The 20,225-nt window shown below is 43.1% G+C and overlaps 1 protein-coding gene across 1 annotated transcript in view; it reads right to left on the minus strand.

Annotated features, from left to right (window-relative positions):
• The window catches only part of LOC124794756 (terminal nucleotidyltransferase 5C), a 91,683-nt gene extending 87,632 nt beyond the window's left edge, over nucleotides 1-4,051 (minus strand). The window contains exon 1 of the mRNA XM_047258372.1: nucleotides 3,759-4,051. The gene's annotated coding sequence lies outside the window, so the exon portion shown is untranslated. The remainder of the gene's footprint in view (nucleotides 1-3,758) is intronic.
• Nucleotides 4,052-20,225: the final 16,174 nt, after the last annotated feature.

Genomic DNA, 20,225 nt, shown 5'->3' on the forward strand with positions numbered 1-20,225 from the left:
TGAAAGTGTTTAAAATCGTGGGCTGTAACGTCGTTTATCACCAACGCAAAACCATACTTGTGTCAACCACTAAGTGAAATCTGGTGACCGGTCGCCTTACCCACTTTAAGTACAATGTCCGTGACCAAACCTTTTCGAGAGAGCTTTTAACCTAACTGAGTAAGTTTACGCCCAGCCGACTCTGTACGCAGCAGCCACGACACATCGCAGCAGCTACGCGCAGGATGAGCACGAACCGGACACCTGCATCTGCTGCTCGACGCCTCTTCCTGTTTCGGAAGAGCACAGGAAAACCGCAGGCGATTCACCGATGTTGCCATAACAGCTGATTATTCAAGTCTGACCGGCGGCAACATCGCACGGTATTTACTTCAAGCACGTCTGGAATTTAAAAAAGCTCTTTGCAACAATCATCGGCTCCGTTTGTCAATAATCGCCAATCACGCACATTTAACACGATACCTCTGACAACTTCGAAATGGCTTAAAAATGCGGAAGGAAGTACCCACCCAACACATTTAAGGCTATGATTTAAGGAAGGGTGGCGAAGTTAACCTGAAGTAACACAGGAAAGCTGCGAAACAGGTAACTCAGTAGGACAGGGGGATTAAAATTTTGCGACTCTAGGAGAAAAATGCTGTACCCAATACACGAACACCCTCAGTCGAAGCGCTAATACGTAAAATTCCTATTATTTCTGTTAGTTTCGATACATATAAATATATGTGACGCTAGGGTATATCCGCGGAACATTATTAAGGCTTACCAGCTATTCTTACACCCATTTCATCCAGCTATCGTTCAACGTCAACTCTTGTATGGGCTTCCCTGTACGTTTTTATCATAGCTCGCATGACAAAGGCAACTGATCATCAGGTAACCCTGCTATTCAATTTGCTGATGGCTTCCATCAGGTGCATATTCCTCAATGGTTTGTCTTTACGTGTACAGATAGCTTACAGTCTCTTAACAGTATGCAAGCAAACTTTCTGAAATGCAAAAAAAAAATAACACTGCTTCGGGATTCCTTATTATAGTCTATTTCGTGCCCTAACTTGCGACAAAATCTTAGAACAGTCAAGTGCCATAATAGATTATTCCGGAAATCGTTAACGTAATGAACCTACGACCGGCTTGAAATTAATGGGAAGCTCGTTTCCTAAAGAGATTCTACGAAGAATGGAACAGAAGAATCAGGCTTACTTCACTGCTATGACAAATACTTTTAGAACTAGATCCTCTAAAGTTTTCTTCATATGCGACACGTGTCCCGTTAAGACTAAGATTATGTGCGACTGTCGGTTCATTGAAGATTATGACCGTCTTCCAGCAATCTGACGTTCAAGTGTACTGCGAAAATCGCAACTAGTGTGTGAGCTATATTATGAAGCTTATTTCTGCTTGAATACACATCTCGTCAACACCGAGGAAACTAGCTCGGATACGCCCTACACGAACGACAGGAAGTCAAGCACGGAAGTTAGTTATCTCTGCAGTGGCAGAAGCAGCGATAGTTATTCTCGGTACACTCTCGAAAGCCATCTTCCGGAAGTATTATACGTGAAACTATTAAACAATGCCACAGATGATGAATTCATACTGGAGGAAGTACTGCACTGTATGGTACCAGTAAATGTCAAATTCTAAAGATGAGCACGAATTACGCGATCCAAATATAGTGTATTACTTACTCCTGTTTAAATATAAAGGTGTGGTTCACCAAGCACTATATCTGGCATATAAATGGTTTCTCATTTATTTGGCACTTCAAGTTCTGGGTCAATACTTTCAATGCAGCTGCTTCGATTTCATCTGTCGTGTTCTGACCGCATTGGGCCAATGGAAGACTGTTCGGCGAGTCTTTACATGTACTGTGTGCAGACCTCAGTCTACAGACGCAGAGCTGTCAGGTTTAAGGCTAGCGGTAACCAGAGCGCTGACAGGTCTCAAGGACGCTGCTAACAGTCGGCTCATTCCACTGCCGCATAAGCAGTAACTGTACACCCACACTTCCTTACTGCCCTTCTGACCAGCAGGGAGAAGCCAGCAAACGGACTTCTCATTACATTTCAACCGACAAAGGTGGTAACTTACCTACTCTACAGTCGATATACGTATCACACTAATAATCTTACGGAAGATTTTATACGTATCTCGTCTAAAATACGGAATATTAGATCGTTAGAAACCACTGCGATAAAGGATAAGATTAGACAGGCAAAGCATAACGTCAGTAAGAGATACGAGGGAAGTCATTAAGGAAATCATTGACACGGAAATACGCTTCTGTGCAAGGAAAAGCAAGTTCCTTATTAAGTATTTATGCTTAACATTAGCTTTCAAATGCTTTTTAACATTCCCTCTGATCAGCGCTCCGATTTCGCTACGAGCTGTCAGTCCGTAAACGACTTTTGTACTATTAGTTCAATCGTTACAATTGGAATTATTTTTCAATGCGACACTTTAAATAAGGCTTCTGGTTTATAATCAGACTTTCGTATATCTAGTGTCTAGTACAGACTAATATGCTGCAGTGCAGAAAGTTGCCACATTCTAGATCATCGCTTCGGGCTGTCTTTACTACTAGCAGCTATTCAAATGCCAAAAAAGCGTTATTCCGCGAGGACCGTAACACTTCTAACGAGTAAATACAACTGGAATGGTACGTCATCGTTAGTAGTATTACAAATTGCCATTATATTACCAAACACCTGCTTTGAACTATTCCAGTGTCAATGACAGGCACATGTCATCACTGCTGTTACTTCGTCGTAGAAGTGTTTAAATTTGTATTAAGTCTTCAACAACACATACTGTCTCAACCGCGAAGTCCAGCGCTGTGATGTGCTATGTGTACACCAAAGACTACGCAGTCTGGTAAACTGTCTTCCTACCGAATGGTTCTCTGTAGGTATTTTACGCATTAACCTGCGCGTTGGAAAGTTATAGTCTCACGAGCAAGCCATTCGAAACACTGAACTGTAATTTCAAGCCCCAAGAAAACCAACAGGTGAAATAGAAAATCAGATCCCATCGGCAAACGCAGCCTGCGAAAATGGGTCCCCGACTACTTTACCAGTTTAGAGTTAGTCTTTAGGTTTCCTCTTTAGTCGGCATATCATATCGAATGACCCAGGATAATTGTAGAATTATTAAGGAACTGTCCGTACTATTCTAAATTAAGTAACCACTAAGCTACCAACCGAAAGTTGTGTAGGAATCTTACTCAGTGAAACGCTTAAAAATGTTACGAAGACCACAGATAGCTGTAATTTTAAAAAGTGTGCTAAACAACTTGTTTTTACTGATACGTATGATTTAAATTTGAAACAAGTAATTCAATACACATACGTAAGCTGCAGCTACTCTTTCATTGGTTCACATACGCCTTAGACATATTGAGAAGAAGTCTTTCCCAAATACATTGAGCAAAACACATTCTAATACAACGCAAGAAAATTTATGGTATATGTAAACTTACTGAAGAAACATGACCACCTACATATCAACCGCTTTATTTAGAGGACATCAGTTTATTAGTACGTTTGCGAATATTAAGGTGAAAGTGATACAAGTAACCAGAATTCAGTTTTCATTATGAAGGCTACGTCAACACGACCTCCGGTGCTTGCATTATTTGGCGACCAATACCAGTAACACAAGAATTATCCTTGAGCCTGTATGTGGAGCAGACACCGAGTTATCTACCACCGCAACGAGATTTACAACCATGAGCGCTTTCAGCGTGCGACACTTACATCTGGTCGTGTGAGCTTGCGCGTCTATGTCCTCATAAGAGCGTCGAACGGCCAGTGAAGAAGATGCCTGTGGGTGTGTCCGCAATCCTGCGCCAGCCGTCGTACACTGTGGACAGGACAGCTGCGACCACTCAACTCGTTACCGCCGCAACAGCGAGCAAATGACAGAGCGAAAGCTGCGACACCTAGATTCCAGCGCTCGAGTACTTTAGTGTATGTGGCTGTGCCTGAACCGAAGCCTCGTTCGGACTGACTGGAGTGTGGCGGCTACGCGATCGCTGCGGCGTCGTGTCGTGGTCGCTGTTACTCAACACGCCGCGCCTGCCCCCACCAGGGGGACGCTCAGATGCCGCCTTGTTTTCTTTCCGCACCGCCGGCGGCAGCACTGACAGAGCGCCTCCGCACGCAAACAATCTCTGGAAACAGAAGCTGCTCGATACGCAACACTTCGAAAGATTGTTTGACGGTTAACACTTAACAGGTCCCGAGTGCAACCATCAGTTTGGAATCCGACGAAAGTAGTTAACACATCTTTTTCCACTCGCTTAAGACTATCAAACAATTATGTTCTTATCATAAGGCTATCGTTTTCGCTTGTAGGGTTAAACCCACGCAAAACCAAGGCTTTTTCTACAACACGCATTACTGAGAGGGTACTTTATGACCACCCGAAGAATATTGAAAACAAAATAAGTTAATTGTCGCTGAATTTCATTAACAACATACTTTTTAAAGAGGTACTGATGTTTAAATAATGCCCAGAGTCTGAAAATACCTTTTAGCACCTCTTAGCAACATCAACGCACTTCCAGTAACGTGTACGCCCGACTTCATGACCACCATAATTTTTTTAATCAGATTTAGTTGACTTTTACTCTCAAATACTTTTAAACAAATATTGAGATGTAGGTAAGGCCCTGAACCTGGAAATACGGAATACGAAATTCACTGGGGAAAGTGACAGCTGCTATTGAAACCTAAATTTTTGGGTTAAATTTAAACGAAAACTTCAAAACGCATATGGAATCTCGTAGAATAATTCATTAAAGCAATAAATATTTTTTTCAAAATTTTAAAACATATAGTAACTGATGAGATTACAATATTTTCAAAATGTGGACATAAAGAACCCCTGCCCCCTTGATAATGTGAAGGAATAAAATGAGTTCTGCAGATGGGGACGTGCCTAGCGGGAGACAGGGAGGGGTAGGTGACTCCCCCCAGCCGGTCGATGTGGCCGAGCGGTTCTAGGCGCTACAGTCTGTAACCGCGCGACCGCTACGGTCGCAGGTTCGAATCCTGCCTCGGGCATGGATGTGTGTGATGTCCTTAGGTTAGTTAGGTTTAAGTAGTTCTAAGTTCTAGGGGCCTGATGATCCTAGCAGTTAAGTCTCATAGTGCTCAGAGCCATTCGAACCCCCCCCCCCCCCCAAGTAAAGTTTCTGCACCACAAAACACGTACGGGTGAATTAAGCATCAACTGGAAGATATCCGAATCATGTAGTGAATATTTCCTAAGAGTACATGTATCCAGAGTCATTTGTCATGAAATTTAAGACCTATTTCGTCGTTTATCGCGAAAATACGAATAGCTCCCTCCCACCTTAGCTCACGTGCTGAGTACGAACTGAGTTCTGCACCTGTTTTAGATTAATTTTTAACTTTATGCCATAACGGTGGGTTATGTGCTTTCTTTGTTGCTCACGTTACTCCGTAGTCCACGACAGGTATACAAAATTAAAACTTATTCTTGCGAAATGTCAGTAGTTAAGACGAAAATCGTTGCATTTCAGGTAAGAGGTCTTTTTTGTAGTAAACAGTTACTTAGCTACTTAAAAATTATGTTTCTTCGGATAGAGCTGTTTCCCACAGAACGTGACACATAATTATGTATTTCTTATGCAAACGGATAAGACTGCCTTCTGAGCGTTGATGTTAATGTTTATATGGACGACTTCAGCTGAAGTGTGCATATCTTCCATCCAATAATAAACATACGTGCTTTGGAATGTCTCCATTCATAAGAGAGAAGATAGTTGAACAGAATGTTTGTACATGAAGCTATCAAAATTTCCACCATCTCACCATATTAACCGTCAAATTTTAGTCGCCCTGGAAATAAATGGGAATAGCAGAATCCCCATCATCAGACTGAACAAATTAAATTTTTATCTGTGCGGATCTCTGCAGCTCATTGTGGACGACTCAAGTTCACAGATTTCCTGCCATAACACACGTAACTTAAATTGCATGAAAATTTGTCCATGGAAATAAAAGCCTGTGTTGCTCTGTTTTCCAACGTTAGTGATGGTCCTTTCGAAATTTTATAACTACATAAAAATTGCAACATATATGTTCTTATCACTGTATGATGTCATTTACCCGGAATTCACACAGAAAGGGTTCCTTTGCCCCCTTTTTGGAAGGATATTCATTTTTATTTGCTAGGATTTGACATTTAGACGAAATTTACACTCTGGGATGACTCTGGAAGCACTTATAAGAGGTTCATAATAAAAAAAACCTAATAGCTGTTTTTTTTCAGACTGTGTCTATGCTATCAGGTCTCCGTTTAAAAATGTGTGTGTGTGTGTATGTGTGTGTGTGTGTGTGTGTGTGTGTGAGAGAGAGAGAGAGAGAGAGAGAGAGAGAGAGAGAGATCAGTAATAAAACGATTTATACTGCTGGACATTAGTTTTAGCTGCCGAGAATCCTACAGTAATATGCAGAAATGTTTGAGTCAAAACTTACTATCGGACTGAAGATATTAACAGATAACACTTGTATGTGGAGACACCTATGAAAACGGCATGACAATACTGGCAAATAACTTTAGAAATATTGATCCTCTTGCAGCCAAGAAAGAACCAATTACAATTAGCCTATTTCTAATCAAACACGCGTATCGTCTGACATCCACAAATGCCGAATTCCAATAAAATATACTTCCCTTTTGGTATTTATCAAAGTTGATGTAGCTAGAGCACAGGAATATATCGAGCGAACACGATAATCAGAAAATCTCTGTTATGTACTGTCATGTGTTAATTATGTCCCTAACTGACTTATGTTTGGTGTATGCAGATAGCTTGCTGCCAAATGGAAACATTCTGGAGGAATCGTTTCTCAAAAGTGCAAAAATCAAATAGAATCAACAATAAATTCGTACTGTCATGCTAACGGTTGATGTCGAAAGGATGTCCAATTTCGTTTACTGCGGATGGCTTTAATCCAAGGGAAAATACTTCATAATAATTACTGCACTTGTCGTGCGATTAATTATTTTGTTTGAAGGTGTGTCTATTCAATTTACTTCCAATGAGACGAAAAATGCAAATATTCTTGTAGCATCTGCATCATACAAAAATAACTTACGCAACTTACTCTGGAAGAAGCTCGATACAACCTTGAAATGCGTGGATTGCAGACAGGCCAAGGTATTCTGGTATTTCAACAGCGGAGAATATTTTATTTTCCATTAGTTTGAATCGGTCGTCGGGCAAGAGTAATGGTTTCGTTTACTCTCGACGCTCCTATTTCAGTTCGACTAGCATGATTCAGAATAGACATGTCTTAAAGCTTTGAATTAGGAGTGTTTTGCAACTGATGTGAAGTTACGGTGCAATAATTTTACTCTATCAGTATAGAGATTATTACGCACCAGTTGTTCAAATGAACGATTTATTTAAAACAACGTGTTTCAGAACGACATGATTTCTTTATCAAGTTCTTAGAATTAATATGCTGTTAGCTTGGTATTTTTGGCGGTGCCTAATGGCGTACTAATTTTAAGAACTTGATAACGGTGTCATGTCAACTCGCCCAGATGGCTGCACGCATTAGCACGCCGCTTCCGGGATTAGTGGAGGCGCCCTGGCCCCGGATTAAATCCGCGCCCGTGCTGGCCAGCCTGGGTGTCATTTTTAGGCGCTTCTCCATATCCCTGTAGATGAATACCGGGCTAGAAACCGAGTCTCGCCTCTGTTACATAGTTTACAAATATTAGGAAAAATTTTATAATGCATATATGCAGACTGAGCGACGAATGAAAATTTGTACCAAGATCACTATTCGAACTGGGGTCTCCTGTTCATTTGGCGGAAGAACAAACCGCTACACCACCCTGCCACAATTCCTTGGCGCAACTGCATGAAATACCCTAGAGGCGCGCTATGGTGGTCCGTACAGTGGTCCAACTAAAGCATTCATATTTCTTTACGTACTACACGAATATGTAATAAAAAATGTGGGTTCCTATTTAAAAAAACGCAGTTGATATCCGTTTGACCTTTGGAAGTGCCATCTAGCGGGCCAACCATAGCGCCATCTGGTTTCCCCCTTCAAGCTAGACGAGTTTCGTTCTTTGTAGTTTTTTCGTTTAATGCTTATTTCGTGAGATATTTGGGCCGGTCACTATCAATGAACCACCCTGTGTAGCATTCAGATGGTTGCGGGCGTCGACACTGAAGTAAGGCGCGCACCGTCATGTTTTATCCACATCCTCTCACGAACAGCAAAGAGGACGTTCTCCAACAACTCAGGCAGAACTCTTTGCACGAGCTTTAAGTACAGGTGGCCGTTCAGATGGCCAGGTAGAAGATATGGCCCAGTAAGATCGTCGCCTACAAATTCCGGCCCAGATATTCACAGCAAAATGTAGTTGATAGTGTGACTCTTACTACAGCGTGAGGGTTTTCCTTATCCCACACACGGCTATTCCTGCTGTTCGAAATACCATCACGATCAAACTTGGCCTCGTCAGCAAACAGCACGATTTGGACGAAATCTGGACGATCAATCCATTGTTGGGGCAAACTCTAACACAGTGCGACCCTCGGCGCAAAGTCAGTCACAGGCATTGTATGTACTCGTTGTGGGTGATTTGGGTGTAATTGTTGTTTGTGGATCACTCGCCACACGCTGGTATAAGCAGCACCCATTTCACGTGCAATATCACGAAACACGCTCCAGCAAAAAAAAATGGTTCAAATGGCTCTGAGCACTATGGGACTCAACATCTGAGGTCATCAGCCCCTAGAACTTAGAACTACTTAAACCTAACTAACCTAAGGACATCTAGCGTTCTCGCTTCCCGCGCCCGGGTTCGATTCCCGGCGGGGTCAGGGATTTTCTCTGCCTCGTGATGACGGGGTGTTGTGTGATGTCCTTAGGTTAGTCAGGTTTAAGTAGTTCTGAGTTCTAGGGGACTTATGACCATAGATGTTGAGTCCCATAGTGCTCAGAGCCATTTGAACCATTTTGAACCTAAGGACATCACACACATCCATGCCCGAGGCAGGATTCGAACCTGCGATCGTAGCGGTCGCGCGGCTCCAGACTGTAGCGCCTAGAACCGCTCGGCCACTCCGGCCGGCCACGTTCCAGCAACTGGTCTTCAAAATCGGATATAGAAGTGGTTCTCGTGTTGACATGTCCGTCGTTTCTTCTTTCCAATGAACCAATCTCCCGAATTTGTTTATCGAGAGAAATAAACGCTCACTGTGACGAACGATGCCTTTCAGCAGCGAGAGTATTGCAACGTACTTCCCCGTACATAAGGTGAGTGTCAGTACTGCGAAACTGTACCGGTTCTGTTTCATCGTATTGTACTGTACATCTCTGAATAGCATCGAGTAATGAATGGGTCTGTCGTTGATTCATACCACGTTCTGTAATGGGACAATGCAAATACGATACAACAAAGCCACGTTACAGTTTATTGGTTGATTTGAAGGAGGGGACCAAATAGGGAGATCCCATCGGATGAGGGAAGGAAGTCGGCCATGCCCTTTATAAGAAACCATCCCGGCATTTGTCTGAAGCGATTTAGGGAAACCACGGAAAACATAAATAAGAATGGCCGGACGCGGGATTGAACCGTCGTCCGCCCAAATGAGAGTCCAGTGTGCTAATCACTGCGTCACCTCGCTCGGTAAAGCCACTTTATGGACAAGTAACGTAAACAAAACCTGCGTCATGACTTCCTAGGAATCAGGCTCGTTCTCCTTGTTTACTTGTAGGAAATAAAGAATGTACATGTAAATAAACAGCACAAAAAGTGGTTCAAATGGCTCTAAGCACTAAGGAACTTAACATGAGGTCATCAGTCCCCTAGACTTGGAACTACTTAAACCTAACTAACCTAAGGACATCACACACATTCATGCCCGGGGCAGGATTCGAACCTGTGATCGTAGCAGCAGCGCGGCTCCGGACTGAAACGCTTAGAACCGCTCGGCCACAGTGACCGGCTAAACATCACAGTACGTGTAAATTTGTAATTGTGTTAGTTGTAAATAAGCTGGAAAACAGTAATGCTAGACAAATTGGTAGACAAGTTTACTTCCATATCTCCTTAATCAGGCTTCTCCGATGACAGTTTCCCCCCTGTTTCATATCTGAACGCTCTTACGGAAACACCGTGTATACATCATAGATGTTTGAGACTTGAAATGGTCTCTGAAACCGCATAGTTTCATTTGATTCGGGAAAACGTTCTCACACTTTCACATGGGTAACACTGGACTAAAACAGACTGGGTACACAATTTCTGTCCTCAGGGGTATGGAGGGGATGGGCAGTAGTGGACGGCAGGAAGACCATCCAAAACCGTCTACCATTGCCAAATCCAGTTTCACATGCCGACTCCGTGAAGGCCGGCCAGAGTGGCCGAGCGGTTAAAGGCGCTACAGTCTGGAACCGCACGACCGCTACGGTCGCAGGTTCGAATCCTGCCTCGGGCATGGATGTGTGTGATGTCCTTAGGTTAGTTAGATTTAAGTAGTTCTAAGTTCTAGGGGACTGATGACCTCAGATGTTAAGTCCCATAGTGCTCAGAGCCATTTGAACCACTTTTTTTTTACCCGAGCATATCAACGCAGTTCTCACAACGCGCATTACCAAGACAGGGGGGGGGGTAACTTTGTTCTCACCACAAAACAAGATTTTAAAAACGCAAACTTCGTTAACTGTTGTTGACTTATTCTCACAATATTATTTTTAAACAGATACTGTTATGTGAGTAAGGTACTTAACCTCAAAATGTTAAATATGACGTTCACTGGGGAAAAGAACATCTACTACTGAGACAAAAATTTTGGGTTAAGTTTAACTGAAAATTTTAAAACGTTTATGGGATCAAGTAGAAGAATTCATTAGGAACATTATTTATTTTCAAAATTATAGAGTATAAAGAAACTGACTAATTTACAATATTTTTCAAAAACTGGGTACAAATCAACCCCCCCCCCCCTCCAATCGACCGGTATTGCGAGGGTTTACCTACGGGAAGAGGACCTTGGTTCGACTGCCGGGCCGGCAGCGGTGGTCTAGCGGTTCTAGGCGCGCAGTCCGGAACCGCGCGACTGCTACGGTCGCAGGTTCGAATCCTGCCTCGGTCATGGATGTGCGTGATGCCCTTAGGTTAGTTAGGTTTAAGTAGTTCTAAGTTCTAGGGGACTAATGACCTCAGATGTTATGACCCATAGTGCTCAGAGCCATTTTTTGAACTCATCTGTTGTCATGGAGAAGGAGAACTTCGTTTGTATTTTTGTGACAAGGAACACGCTGATACCGTTCCTTCAGTTTCCTGAGGGCAGCACAATACACTTCAGAAACGATCGTTGCCACCATGAGGGAGGACACTGAACAGAATAACTCCTTCAGAGTCAGAGAAGATCGTCGTCCATATCTTTACTGGCTGAGGGTGCTGCTTTGAAGTTTTTCTTCGTAGGAGAGGTGGCGTAGCGCCACTCCATGGATTGCCGTACTGTGTCCGTTTATAAGTGACTCAACCATGTTTCATCGCCCGTGACGATGTTCGACAGCCTCGTAATGAGCAAGCACTTGTGCACAGATATTCCTTCTTTGCCCTTCACGACCTCCTGTTAAGCGGCGAGGAACCCACCAGGCAGACAACTTCAAGTACCTCAACTGGTGAAGCAGTGTGTCGGCACTACCAATACAGACGTCCAGTTGTGCAGCGAGGTGTTCGACTATGAACCGTCGATCACCTCGAATGAGAGTGTCCGCACGTTCCAACACTGCAGGTGTCACAGCTGTGTGCGGCCGACTGGACACGGAAGGTCGGACAGGTTTGCGCTACTTCGTTGTGATGATGACAGACGCTTCGCCTAACGACTTATCGTGCTTTTGTTCATAGTCAGGTCTCAGTAGACATTTTGCAAGCGTCTATGATTATTTGTGATGCCCTGGTTTTCCGCCGAAAGGAATTCAATGACAGCTCTCTGTTTGAAAAGCACCTCTGTTAAAGACGCCATTTTGAAAGCGACGCCACATACTGGAACATCATGATACTACAGGAGCTGAAACGGGAATATTCCACGATGTCCCACAACGAATTTCACGTTTTTTCAACCGAAACTGGCCGAGAAAAAAAAGTGCTGCATTACTTACTGGACGTCCATCGTAATTTATCCGTGTACATTCTAACACACATGTAAATATTTAACAGGTATTCTCTTACTCGGAATCGAATTTTTGTCTACAAGCAGTCCCTTCTCTCAGTGATGTAGAAACTGCTAAAATTCCTTTTGTCCACACAGAAATTAAGAGCGCAACTTCAGAGAAACTGTACCTTTTTTTATACCTTTCATTGGCTACTCATGGGAGCTGAGAGGGCTGTTGTAGAAGTATGTTCTTTCCAGCAAAATACCCTAGTGTGAGTGGTGGCAGAGGGGTTCGCAGTTCCCAGTTGGGAATATTTGGGAAGAGATATTCATGGAAGATACACCCGCTAGGGTAGCCGAGTGTCGAGTGCTAACGTGCTGCTTCCTGGACTCGGGTAGGCGCACCGGCCCCGGATCGAATCCGCCCGACGGATTGACGACGAGAGCCGATGTGCCGGCCAGCCTGGATGTGGTTTTTAGGCGGTTTTCCACATCCCGCTAGGTGACTACCGGGCTGGGCCCCACGTTCCGCCTCAGTTACACAGCTCGCAGACATCTGACCACATTCCCACTATTTCATGGATTCCACTAGACACAGACAGTTGTGGTACACTCATTCTGTCCTGGGGGCTCTGGGGTGGCAGCAGGAAGGGCTTACGGCCACCCCTTAAACTTTCCATGACAACTCCGATTAACCTTGGCCGACCCTGTGTAGCCGCAGGACAAGGCGCAAGCGATAGTAGTAGTAGTAGTAGTAGTAGTATATTTAGGAAAGATACACAATATGGACTGAAATCGGTCGGGTTGTCGGACTGGAGTAACCAGAAGTTGATTCTATCTTAGGTAATTTTTAAGCGTCCCTGTTTTTTACAACGGAGCGAGATTTTCGGATTGCTGCAAGTGTAATACTGTTTACAACCATCGGCTTATTATGCGACTTCGTTGAGAAAACGTGACAATGAAGCCACGTTTCCTAGACTATTACAATACTATTCAGATGATGAAGTTCACCGTTTTCGCAGTTTTTGAACACGACGTGTGCAATGCGCCATCTGCTGCCATGTAAAGCAGCGTGGTGGCACTTGATAATAAAAATTCCAAACACTGTTATAATTCGTAGTGGAGAGCAGTGCAGGTGCGGAAGTGAACAAGAACTCCTTTTCGGAAATAACAGCATACACCGGTCACTTAGTGTTCGTATCCGTACCGCTCTCTTCAGTTATTGATGAAGATTATGATCGGACAGCGTCCCAGAGGCTCCCCCTAAATGTCTGAAACTCTCCAGTACTCTGGAACGCTTGGACAGTCTTTTCACAAAACGTGACTAACGTTTTACAGAGCGCTGACTGTAATGATACAGTACTTATAAGTACTGTACCACGCGGGATCTTTTACGCCGCGCGATACATGGGAAGGCACGTTGAGATAAGTATTGAAAACATTAATAGAATTATTCGTGTGTTTTGATGTTCATCTGAAATACTAAAAATGTATGTTTTGGCTGTCTGTATGTTTCATGTTCGTGATGGGGATTTCTGGAGGCCGAGGGACGTATGTCTGTGCCGGGTAGTAGAAATCGACACCGGATACCAGATTTTCAAGTCGACAGCCGTCGGCAACAGAAGACAGTCTGATGCAACGAATCAGCCCCTAGGATCTGAATCAAAAACAATAGAAATACTATAGAAAAATGAAATAATAAATGTAAAATGATATTCTGTAACCAGCTCGCAGCGCGGGGTTGCCGCGCGGTCTGAGGCGTCTTGTCACGGTCCGCGCGGCTCCTCTCTACGGAGGTTCGACTCCTCCCTCGGGAGTGAGTGCGTGTGTTGTATATAGAGTACGTTAGTTTACGTTAGATTCAGTAATGTAATCTTAGGGACCGATGATCTGAGCAGTTTGGTCCCATAATGTCTTACCACAAATTTACAAATTTTAATTTGTAACCAAAAAACTGGCAGAAGCCCACCTAGGGGAAGATCAGTTTGGATTCCGTAGAAATGTTGGAACACGTGAGGGAATACTGATCCTATGACTTATCTTAGAAAATAGATTAAGGAAAGGCCAACTTACGTTACTAGCATTTGTAGAGTTAGAGAAAGCTTTTGAGAATGTATACTGGAATACTGTCTTTCAAATTCTGAGTGTGGCAGGAGTAAAATACGGAGAGTGAAATGCTATTTACAATTTGTACAGAAACCAGATGGCACTTACAAGAGCCGAGGGGCATGAAAGGCAAGCAGTGGTTGGGAAGGGAGTGAGACAGGGTTGTAGCCTATCCCCAATGTTATTCATTCTGTATATTGAACAAGCAGTAAAAGAAACAAAAGACAAATTCGGAGTAGGAATTAAAATCCATGGAGAGGAAATAAAAACTTTCACCGATGCCACTGTAATTCTGTCAGAGACAGGAAAGGACCTGGAAGAGCAGCTGAACGGAATGGACAGTGTCTTGAAAGAAGGATATAAGATGAACATCAACAAAAGCAAATTGAGTATAATGGAATGTAGTCGAATTAAATCGGGTGATGCTAAGGGAATTAGATTAGGAAATGAGACACTTGAAGTAGTAAATGAGTTTTTCTATTTGCGGTGCAAAATAATTGATGATGGTCGAAGTAGGATATAAAATGTAGACTGGCAATGGCAAGGAAAGCGTTTCTGAAGAAGAGAAATGTCTTAACATAGAGTATAGATTTAAGTGTCAGGAAGTCGTTTCTGAAAGTATTAGTATGGAGTGTGGCCATGTATGGAAGTGAAACGTGGACGATTAATAGTTTGGACTAGAAGAGAATAGAAGCTTTCGAAATGTGGTGCTACACAAGAATGCTGAAGATTAGATGGGTAGATCACGTAAGTAATGAGGAGGTATCGAATAGAATTAGGAAGAAGAGAAATTTGTGGCGCACCTTGACGAGAAGAAGGGATCGGTTGGCAGGACATGTTCTGAGGCATCAAGGGATCACCAGTTTAGTATTAGAGGGCAGCGTGGAAGGTAAAAATCGTAGAGGGAGACCAAGAGATGAATACACTAAGCAGATTCAGAAGGATGTAGGTTGCAGTAGGTACTGGGAGATGAACAAACTTGCACAGGATAGAATAGCATGGAGAGCTGCATCAAACCAGTCTCAGGACTGAAGACCACAACAACAACACAACAACCACTTCTACTCTAGCCACAATTCCTGTTGCAGCATCTTGGCTCAGTTAAAGTGTGGCTGCAACTTGTACAATAACTTTGTGGAATAAATTGTGTCTGATTCACTTGAAACCGAGTCAACGAAGATTTATTCAAAATTTACCTTATGAGAACATGTCTTATCAACTTGCTAATACTAATTTCCAACCAAAAAAAGAAAAAATAAACAAATTGTTACGACGCTCCGCAGTTTAACGGGTATTTCAGAGCGTCAAATCTTACCACTGCTGGTAATTTATACTGAGTGCTTTGGTGTTTGGGAAGGAGTGTAGCAAGACAGTATCTGAAAGTGAGAAGCACCGCAGTTAACCATACTGAAGCCACTATAGTGAACACAAACCACAAATAATAATTTGTATTTGATTGAAGAACACCAGTTAACGACTCAAATATTATATCCCGCTACGACTTCGCAGTTAATAGTTTTTTCTAGATCGCTGTAACGACTGATCAACAACCACCTTAAAGCGATCTGAAATACTAATTTATTGGCTACTAATTAAATAACTTCAAGCCCTGGGCGATCCATCAGCTACCAGAACCAGCAGCCCTAAAACAGTTTGTACTTCGGACAGCTACAGCGGTACGCGCTTGGCTTGCGATTAATTAATGAGGATGCAGGAGCCGGCAATCGCCAGCCCAGTGTAGTGTACAAGCTTCGCGATACACTATTAGCTTCCGGGACAACTTCCGTAAAGTGTCTCGTTGTTTTCTTTTATTTCGATATCCCCTGATACTAAGCGGTTAGCGGCTGCTACGAAACTGATTCCAATCTATGGAGCGCTTACGAGCAGGTCTAAATAAACCTGAAACTTCATGAGAAATTCCAGCCGGACCGCAATTCGAAACTGGAACCTCGACTTTAGCAAACATTGGTCTTACCATTTAAGATATCCGTAGCAACAGAAAACAATTTACGGCAGCAGTTACTTGGGCATCGCGGAAGTACTGAACGGTATCAAACAAAAGCCGAGTATGGGTCTACTCAAACTGGCTGACACAATTCGATATTACTCAAATGCTCACTTCGCAGCATTCTTGTTTGCAGATAATCCATGAACAAAACCGCTAACAACTTTAAAACTGAATAAATATGAGTGACACTATTTTTAGGGTTCCGTGCCTCAGTCCGCAAAGACGGGCCCCTTACGGGATCGTTTGTTGTCCGTCTGTCTGAATGTTAAAAACCCTTTTTTTCACGAACGTTTATACGTATCAAGGTGAAATTTATGTCACGTACTGGGGTCTTTAGTCCCTTGGAGACGTAAAATTCTAAGTCAGTGCAGTCGAAAGATTCAGCCATTTACGTCACAAATTTTAATAACCGCAAACTCATCAAAATCTATAGGGTATTTCCCGTTGTCCTAGAATCATGAAATATTGCAAAAAGGAAGGTTCCACAGTATAACAAAAGGAAAAAATAAAGTGTAAATTTGGAATTGTACCTCGCGAATTTTTTCTACCATTTCTTATCTTTTTGTCTGTTCGTTCGCCTGGGTAGTTATATTACGCTGAAATTTATGTCGAATCTAAGTCCTAAGGCTCCTTAGCGATGCAAAAAACAATTTTCTAAATCAGTGCAGTCGAAGGTTCCCGTTGCAAAGACCGGTCTGGGATTGTTTGTTTCACATACAACTTGAAACGCCAAATCTAAATGCAGTAATTGCTCCTGGATATCTGGTCCGAAACGCGTCATATAGGCTATAAAGTCATTCCTTGCCTGATGTTTAATTTTTATCATTACGACCATCCCTGAATGGAGAACTGCTTGATTATTATAACAATGGTCTGCTGCCTCGTGCATGACTTTGTCACTTATGTTATTGAAATTAAAACATTCTCGAAAATTTTGGAATCCCTACGATCGATATCTTGCCAGTATCAATGTCGAATAAAGGCAAAAATGGTTGGGAATCTCGATTCTCGAAATAGATGAGCTGTCTACATATGAGGGTTGGAACTTAAATAAATAGTGGCAACTATTTATTCACAACCGATACAAAGGAGTTACATGTTTTCACCTGTTACTGTCCTTCAAAGTAGTCACCAGTGTTGTGTAGAACCCGTTGCCAGCGATGTGGAAGGTGTAGTATATCGTTAGCACAGCCTGTTCTGTTGATGGTGCGAATGGAGCGGTCTACTGCCTGTCGAATCTCTGGAACAGTTCTGAAGCGAATGCCACGAAGTGGTTCCTTCATCTTCGGAATCAAATGAAAGTCACAAGGACTTAAGTCCGGAGAGTATGGTAGGTGGTACAGTACTTCCCAGTCCCATTGACCCAACGGAGCAGCCACAGCTTGCGCTGCATGCGCCCGCGCACTGTCGTGCAAAATGATGGGTGGGCTGCGCAGAAAGTGTCGCCGCTTCTTTCGCAAAGCTGGTTGCAGGTGATACTCCGAAAACGAACAGCAATACTGTGCATTGACGGTCTGCCGTGGAGGAACGTAATGCGTTAGGATAACACCATCACAGTCGTACACGAGAATCACCAAACTTTAGACCGCTCCGTTCGTACCATCAACAGACCAGGCTCTGCTAACGGTATACTACGCCTTCCACATCGCTGGCAACGGGTTCTACGCAACGCCGGTGACTACTTTGAAGGACAGTAACAGGTGAAAGCATGTAACTCTTTTGTGTCGGTTGTGAATAAATAGTTGCCACTATTTAAGTTCCTATCCTCGTACATAATTAAGTTTGTAGCGAACCTTCAGCGTGTGAGTGTCCGGCCCCGGTAGCTGAGTGGTCAGCCTGACGGAATGTCAATCCTAACGTCCCGGGTTCGATTCCCGGCTGGGTCGGAGATTTTCTCTACTCAGGGACTGGGTGTTGTGTTGTACTAATCATCATCATTTCATCCCCATCGACGCGCCGATCGCCGAAGTGGCGTCAACTTGAAAGACCTGCACCAGGCGAACGTTCTACCCGACGGGAGGCCTTAGCCACACGACCTTCCATTCTTTCAGCGTGTCAGTCCTACTCGCACCTACCTATTGTTTTTTAGTTAGCATTACTTACTCACTATGGTTTCGTGTAAGTGTATAAATAGATACACCACAGATAAGTCATTGTACCGTTCATGGAAGGAAGCGTTGCTAGGGACGCGGTAGACGTCACCACTCAACGGATGCCAGTTGCGAAAGAACTCCGGAAATACTGAGAAGTAGATTAGATATTTCAACTGGGAACGACGTACCACGTTAGTAGGCGCCGTGGTGAAGACACAGGAGTCGAGTTCTGGAGGATTGCGGTTCAACTCCTCTTCCAGCTATCCATATTTTGGTTTTCCGTTGTTTACCCTCAGACTTCAAGAAGAATATAATAATTCCAATCCCAAAGAAAGCAGGTGTTGACAGATGTGAAAATTACCGAACTATCAGTTTAATAAGTCACGGCTGCAAAATACTAACGCGAATTCTTTACAGAAGAATGGAATAACTGGTAGAAGTCGACCACGGGGAAGATCAGTTTGGATTCTGTAGAAATGTTGGAACACGTGAGGCGATACTGACCTTACGCCTTATCTTAGAAGAAAGATTAAGGAAAGGCAAACCTACGTTTCTAGCATTTGTGGACTTAGAGAAAGCTTTTGACAATGTTGACTGGAATACTCTCTTTCAAATTCTAAAGGTGCCAGGGGTAAAATACAGGGAACGAAAGCCTATTTACAATTTGTACAGAAAGCAGATGGCTGTTGTAAGAGTCGAGGGACATGAAAGGGAAGCAGTGGTTGCGAAGGGAGTGAGAAAGGGTTGTAGCCTCTCCCCGATGTTATTCAATCTGTATATTGAGCAAGAAGTAAAGGAAACAAAAGAAAAGTTCGGAGTAGGTATTAAAATCCATGGAGAAGAAATAAAAACTTTGAGGTTCGCCGAAGACATTGTAATTCTGTCAGAGACAGCAAAGGACTTGGAAGAGCAGTTCAACGGAATGGACAGTGTCTTGAAAGGAGGGTGTAAGATGAACATCAACAAAACCAAAATGAGGATCATGGAATGTAGTCGAATTAAGTCGGGTGATGCCGAGAGAATTAGATTAGGAAATGAGACACTTAAAGTAGTAAAGGAGTTTTCTTCTTTTGGGGAGCAAAATAACTGATGATGGTCGAAGTAGAGACGATATAAAATGTAGACTGGCAATGGCAAGGAAAGCGTTTCTGAAGAAGAGGAATTTGTTAACATCGAGTATAGATTGAAGTGTCAGGAAGTCGTTTCTGAAAGTATTTGTATGGAGTGCAGCCATGTATGGAAGTGAAACATGGACGATAAATAGTTTGGACAAGAAGAGAATAGAAGCTTTCGAAATGTGGTGCTACAGAAGAATGCTGAAGATTAGATGGGTACATCACATAACTAATGAGGAGGTATTGAATAGAATTGGAGAGAAGAGGAGTTTGTGGCACAACTTGACAAGAAGAAGGGATCGGTTGGTAGGGCATGTTCTGAGGTATCAAGGGATCACAAATTTAGCATTTGAGGGCAGTGTGGAGGCTAAAAATCGTAGAGGGAGACCAAGAGATAAATACACTAAGCAGCTTCAGAAGGATGTAGGTTGCAGTAAGTACTGGGAGAAAAGAAGCTTGCACAGGATAGGGTAGCATGGAGAGCTGCATCAAACCAATCTCAGGACTGAAGACCACATCAACATCAATTTTAACTGTTTATGGCGAATGTTCGAATGGTTCGTTTAAGAAGGACAAGACTGATTTCTTTCGGCTTGCTTCCCCGGTTCGAGCTTAAGCTTTGTCTCTAATAGCCTCGTCGTCGACGGGACTTTAAACTCCTAAGTCTCCCTTCCGTCCCTTCTGAGGTGACGAGCAACGTGTCAGCTCCAACATATACGGCAGCTGATTCTCAAAAA

The sequence above is a fragment of the Schistocerca piceifrons genome, chromosome 4, assembly GCF_021461385.2.
Source record: "Schistocerca piceifrons isolate TAMUIC-IGC-003096 chromosome 4, iqSchPice1.1, whole genome shotgun sequence".
NCBI classification, from domain to species: domain Eukaryota; kingdom Metazoa; phylum Arthropoda; class Insecta; order Orthoptera; family Acrididae; genus Schistocerca; species Schistocerca piceifrons.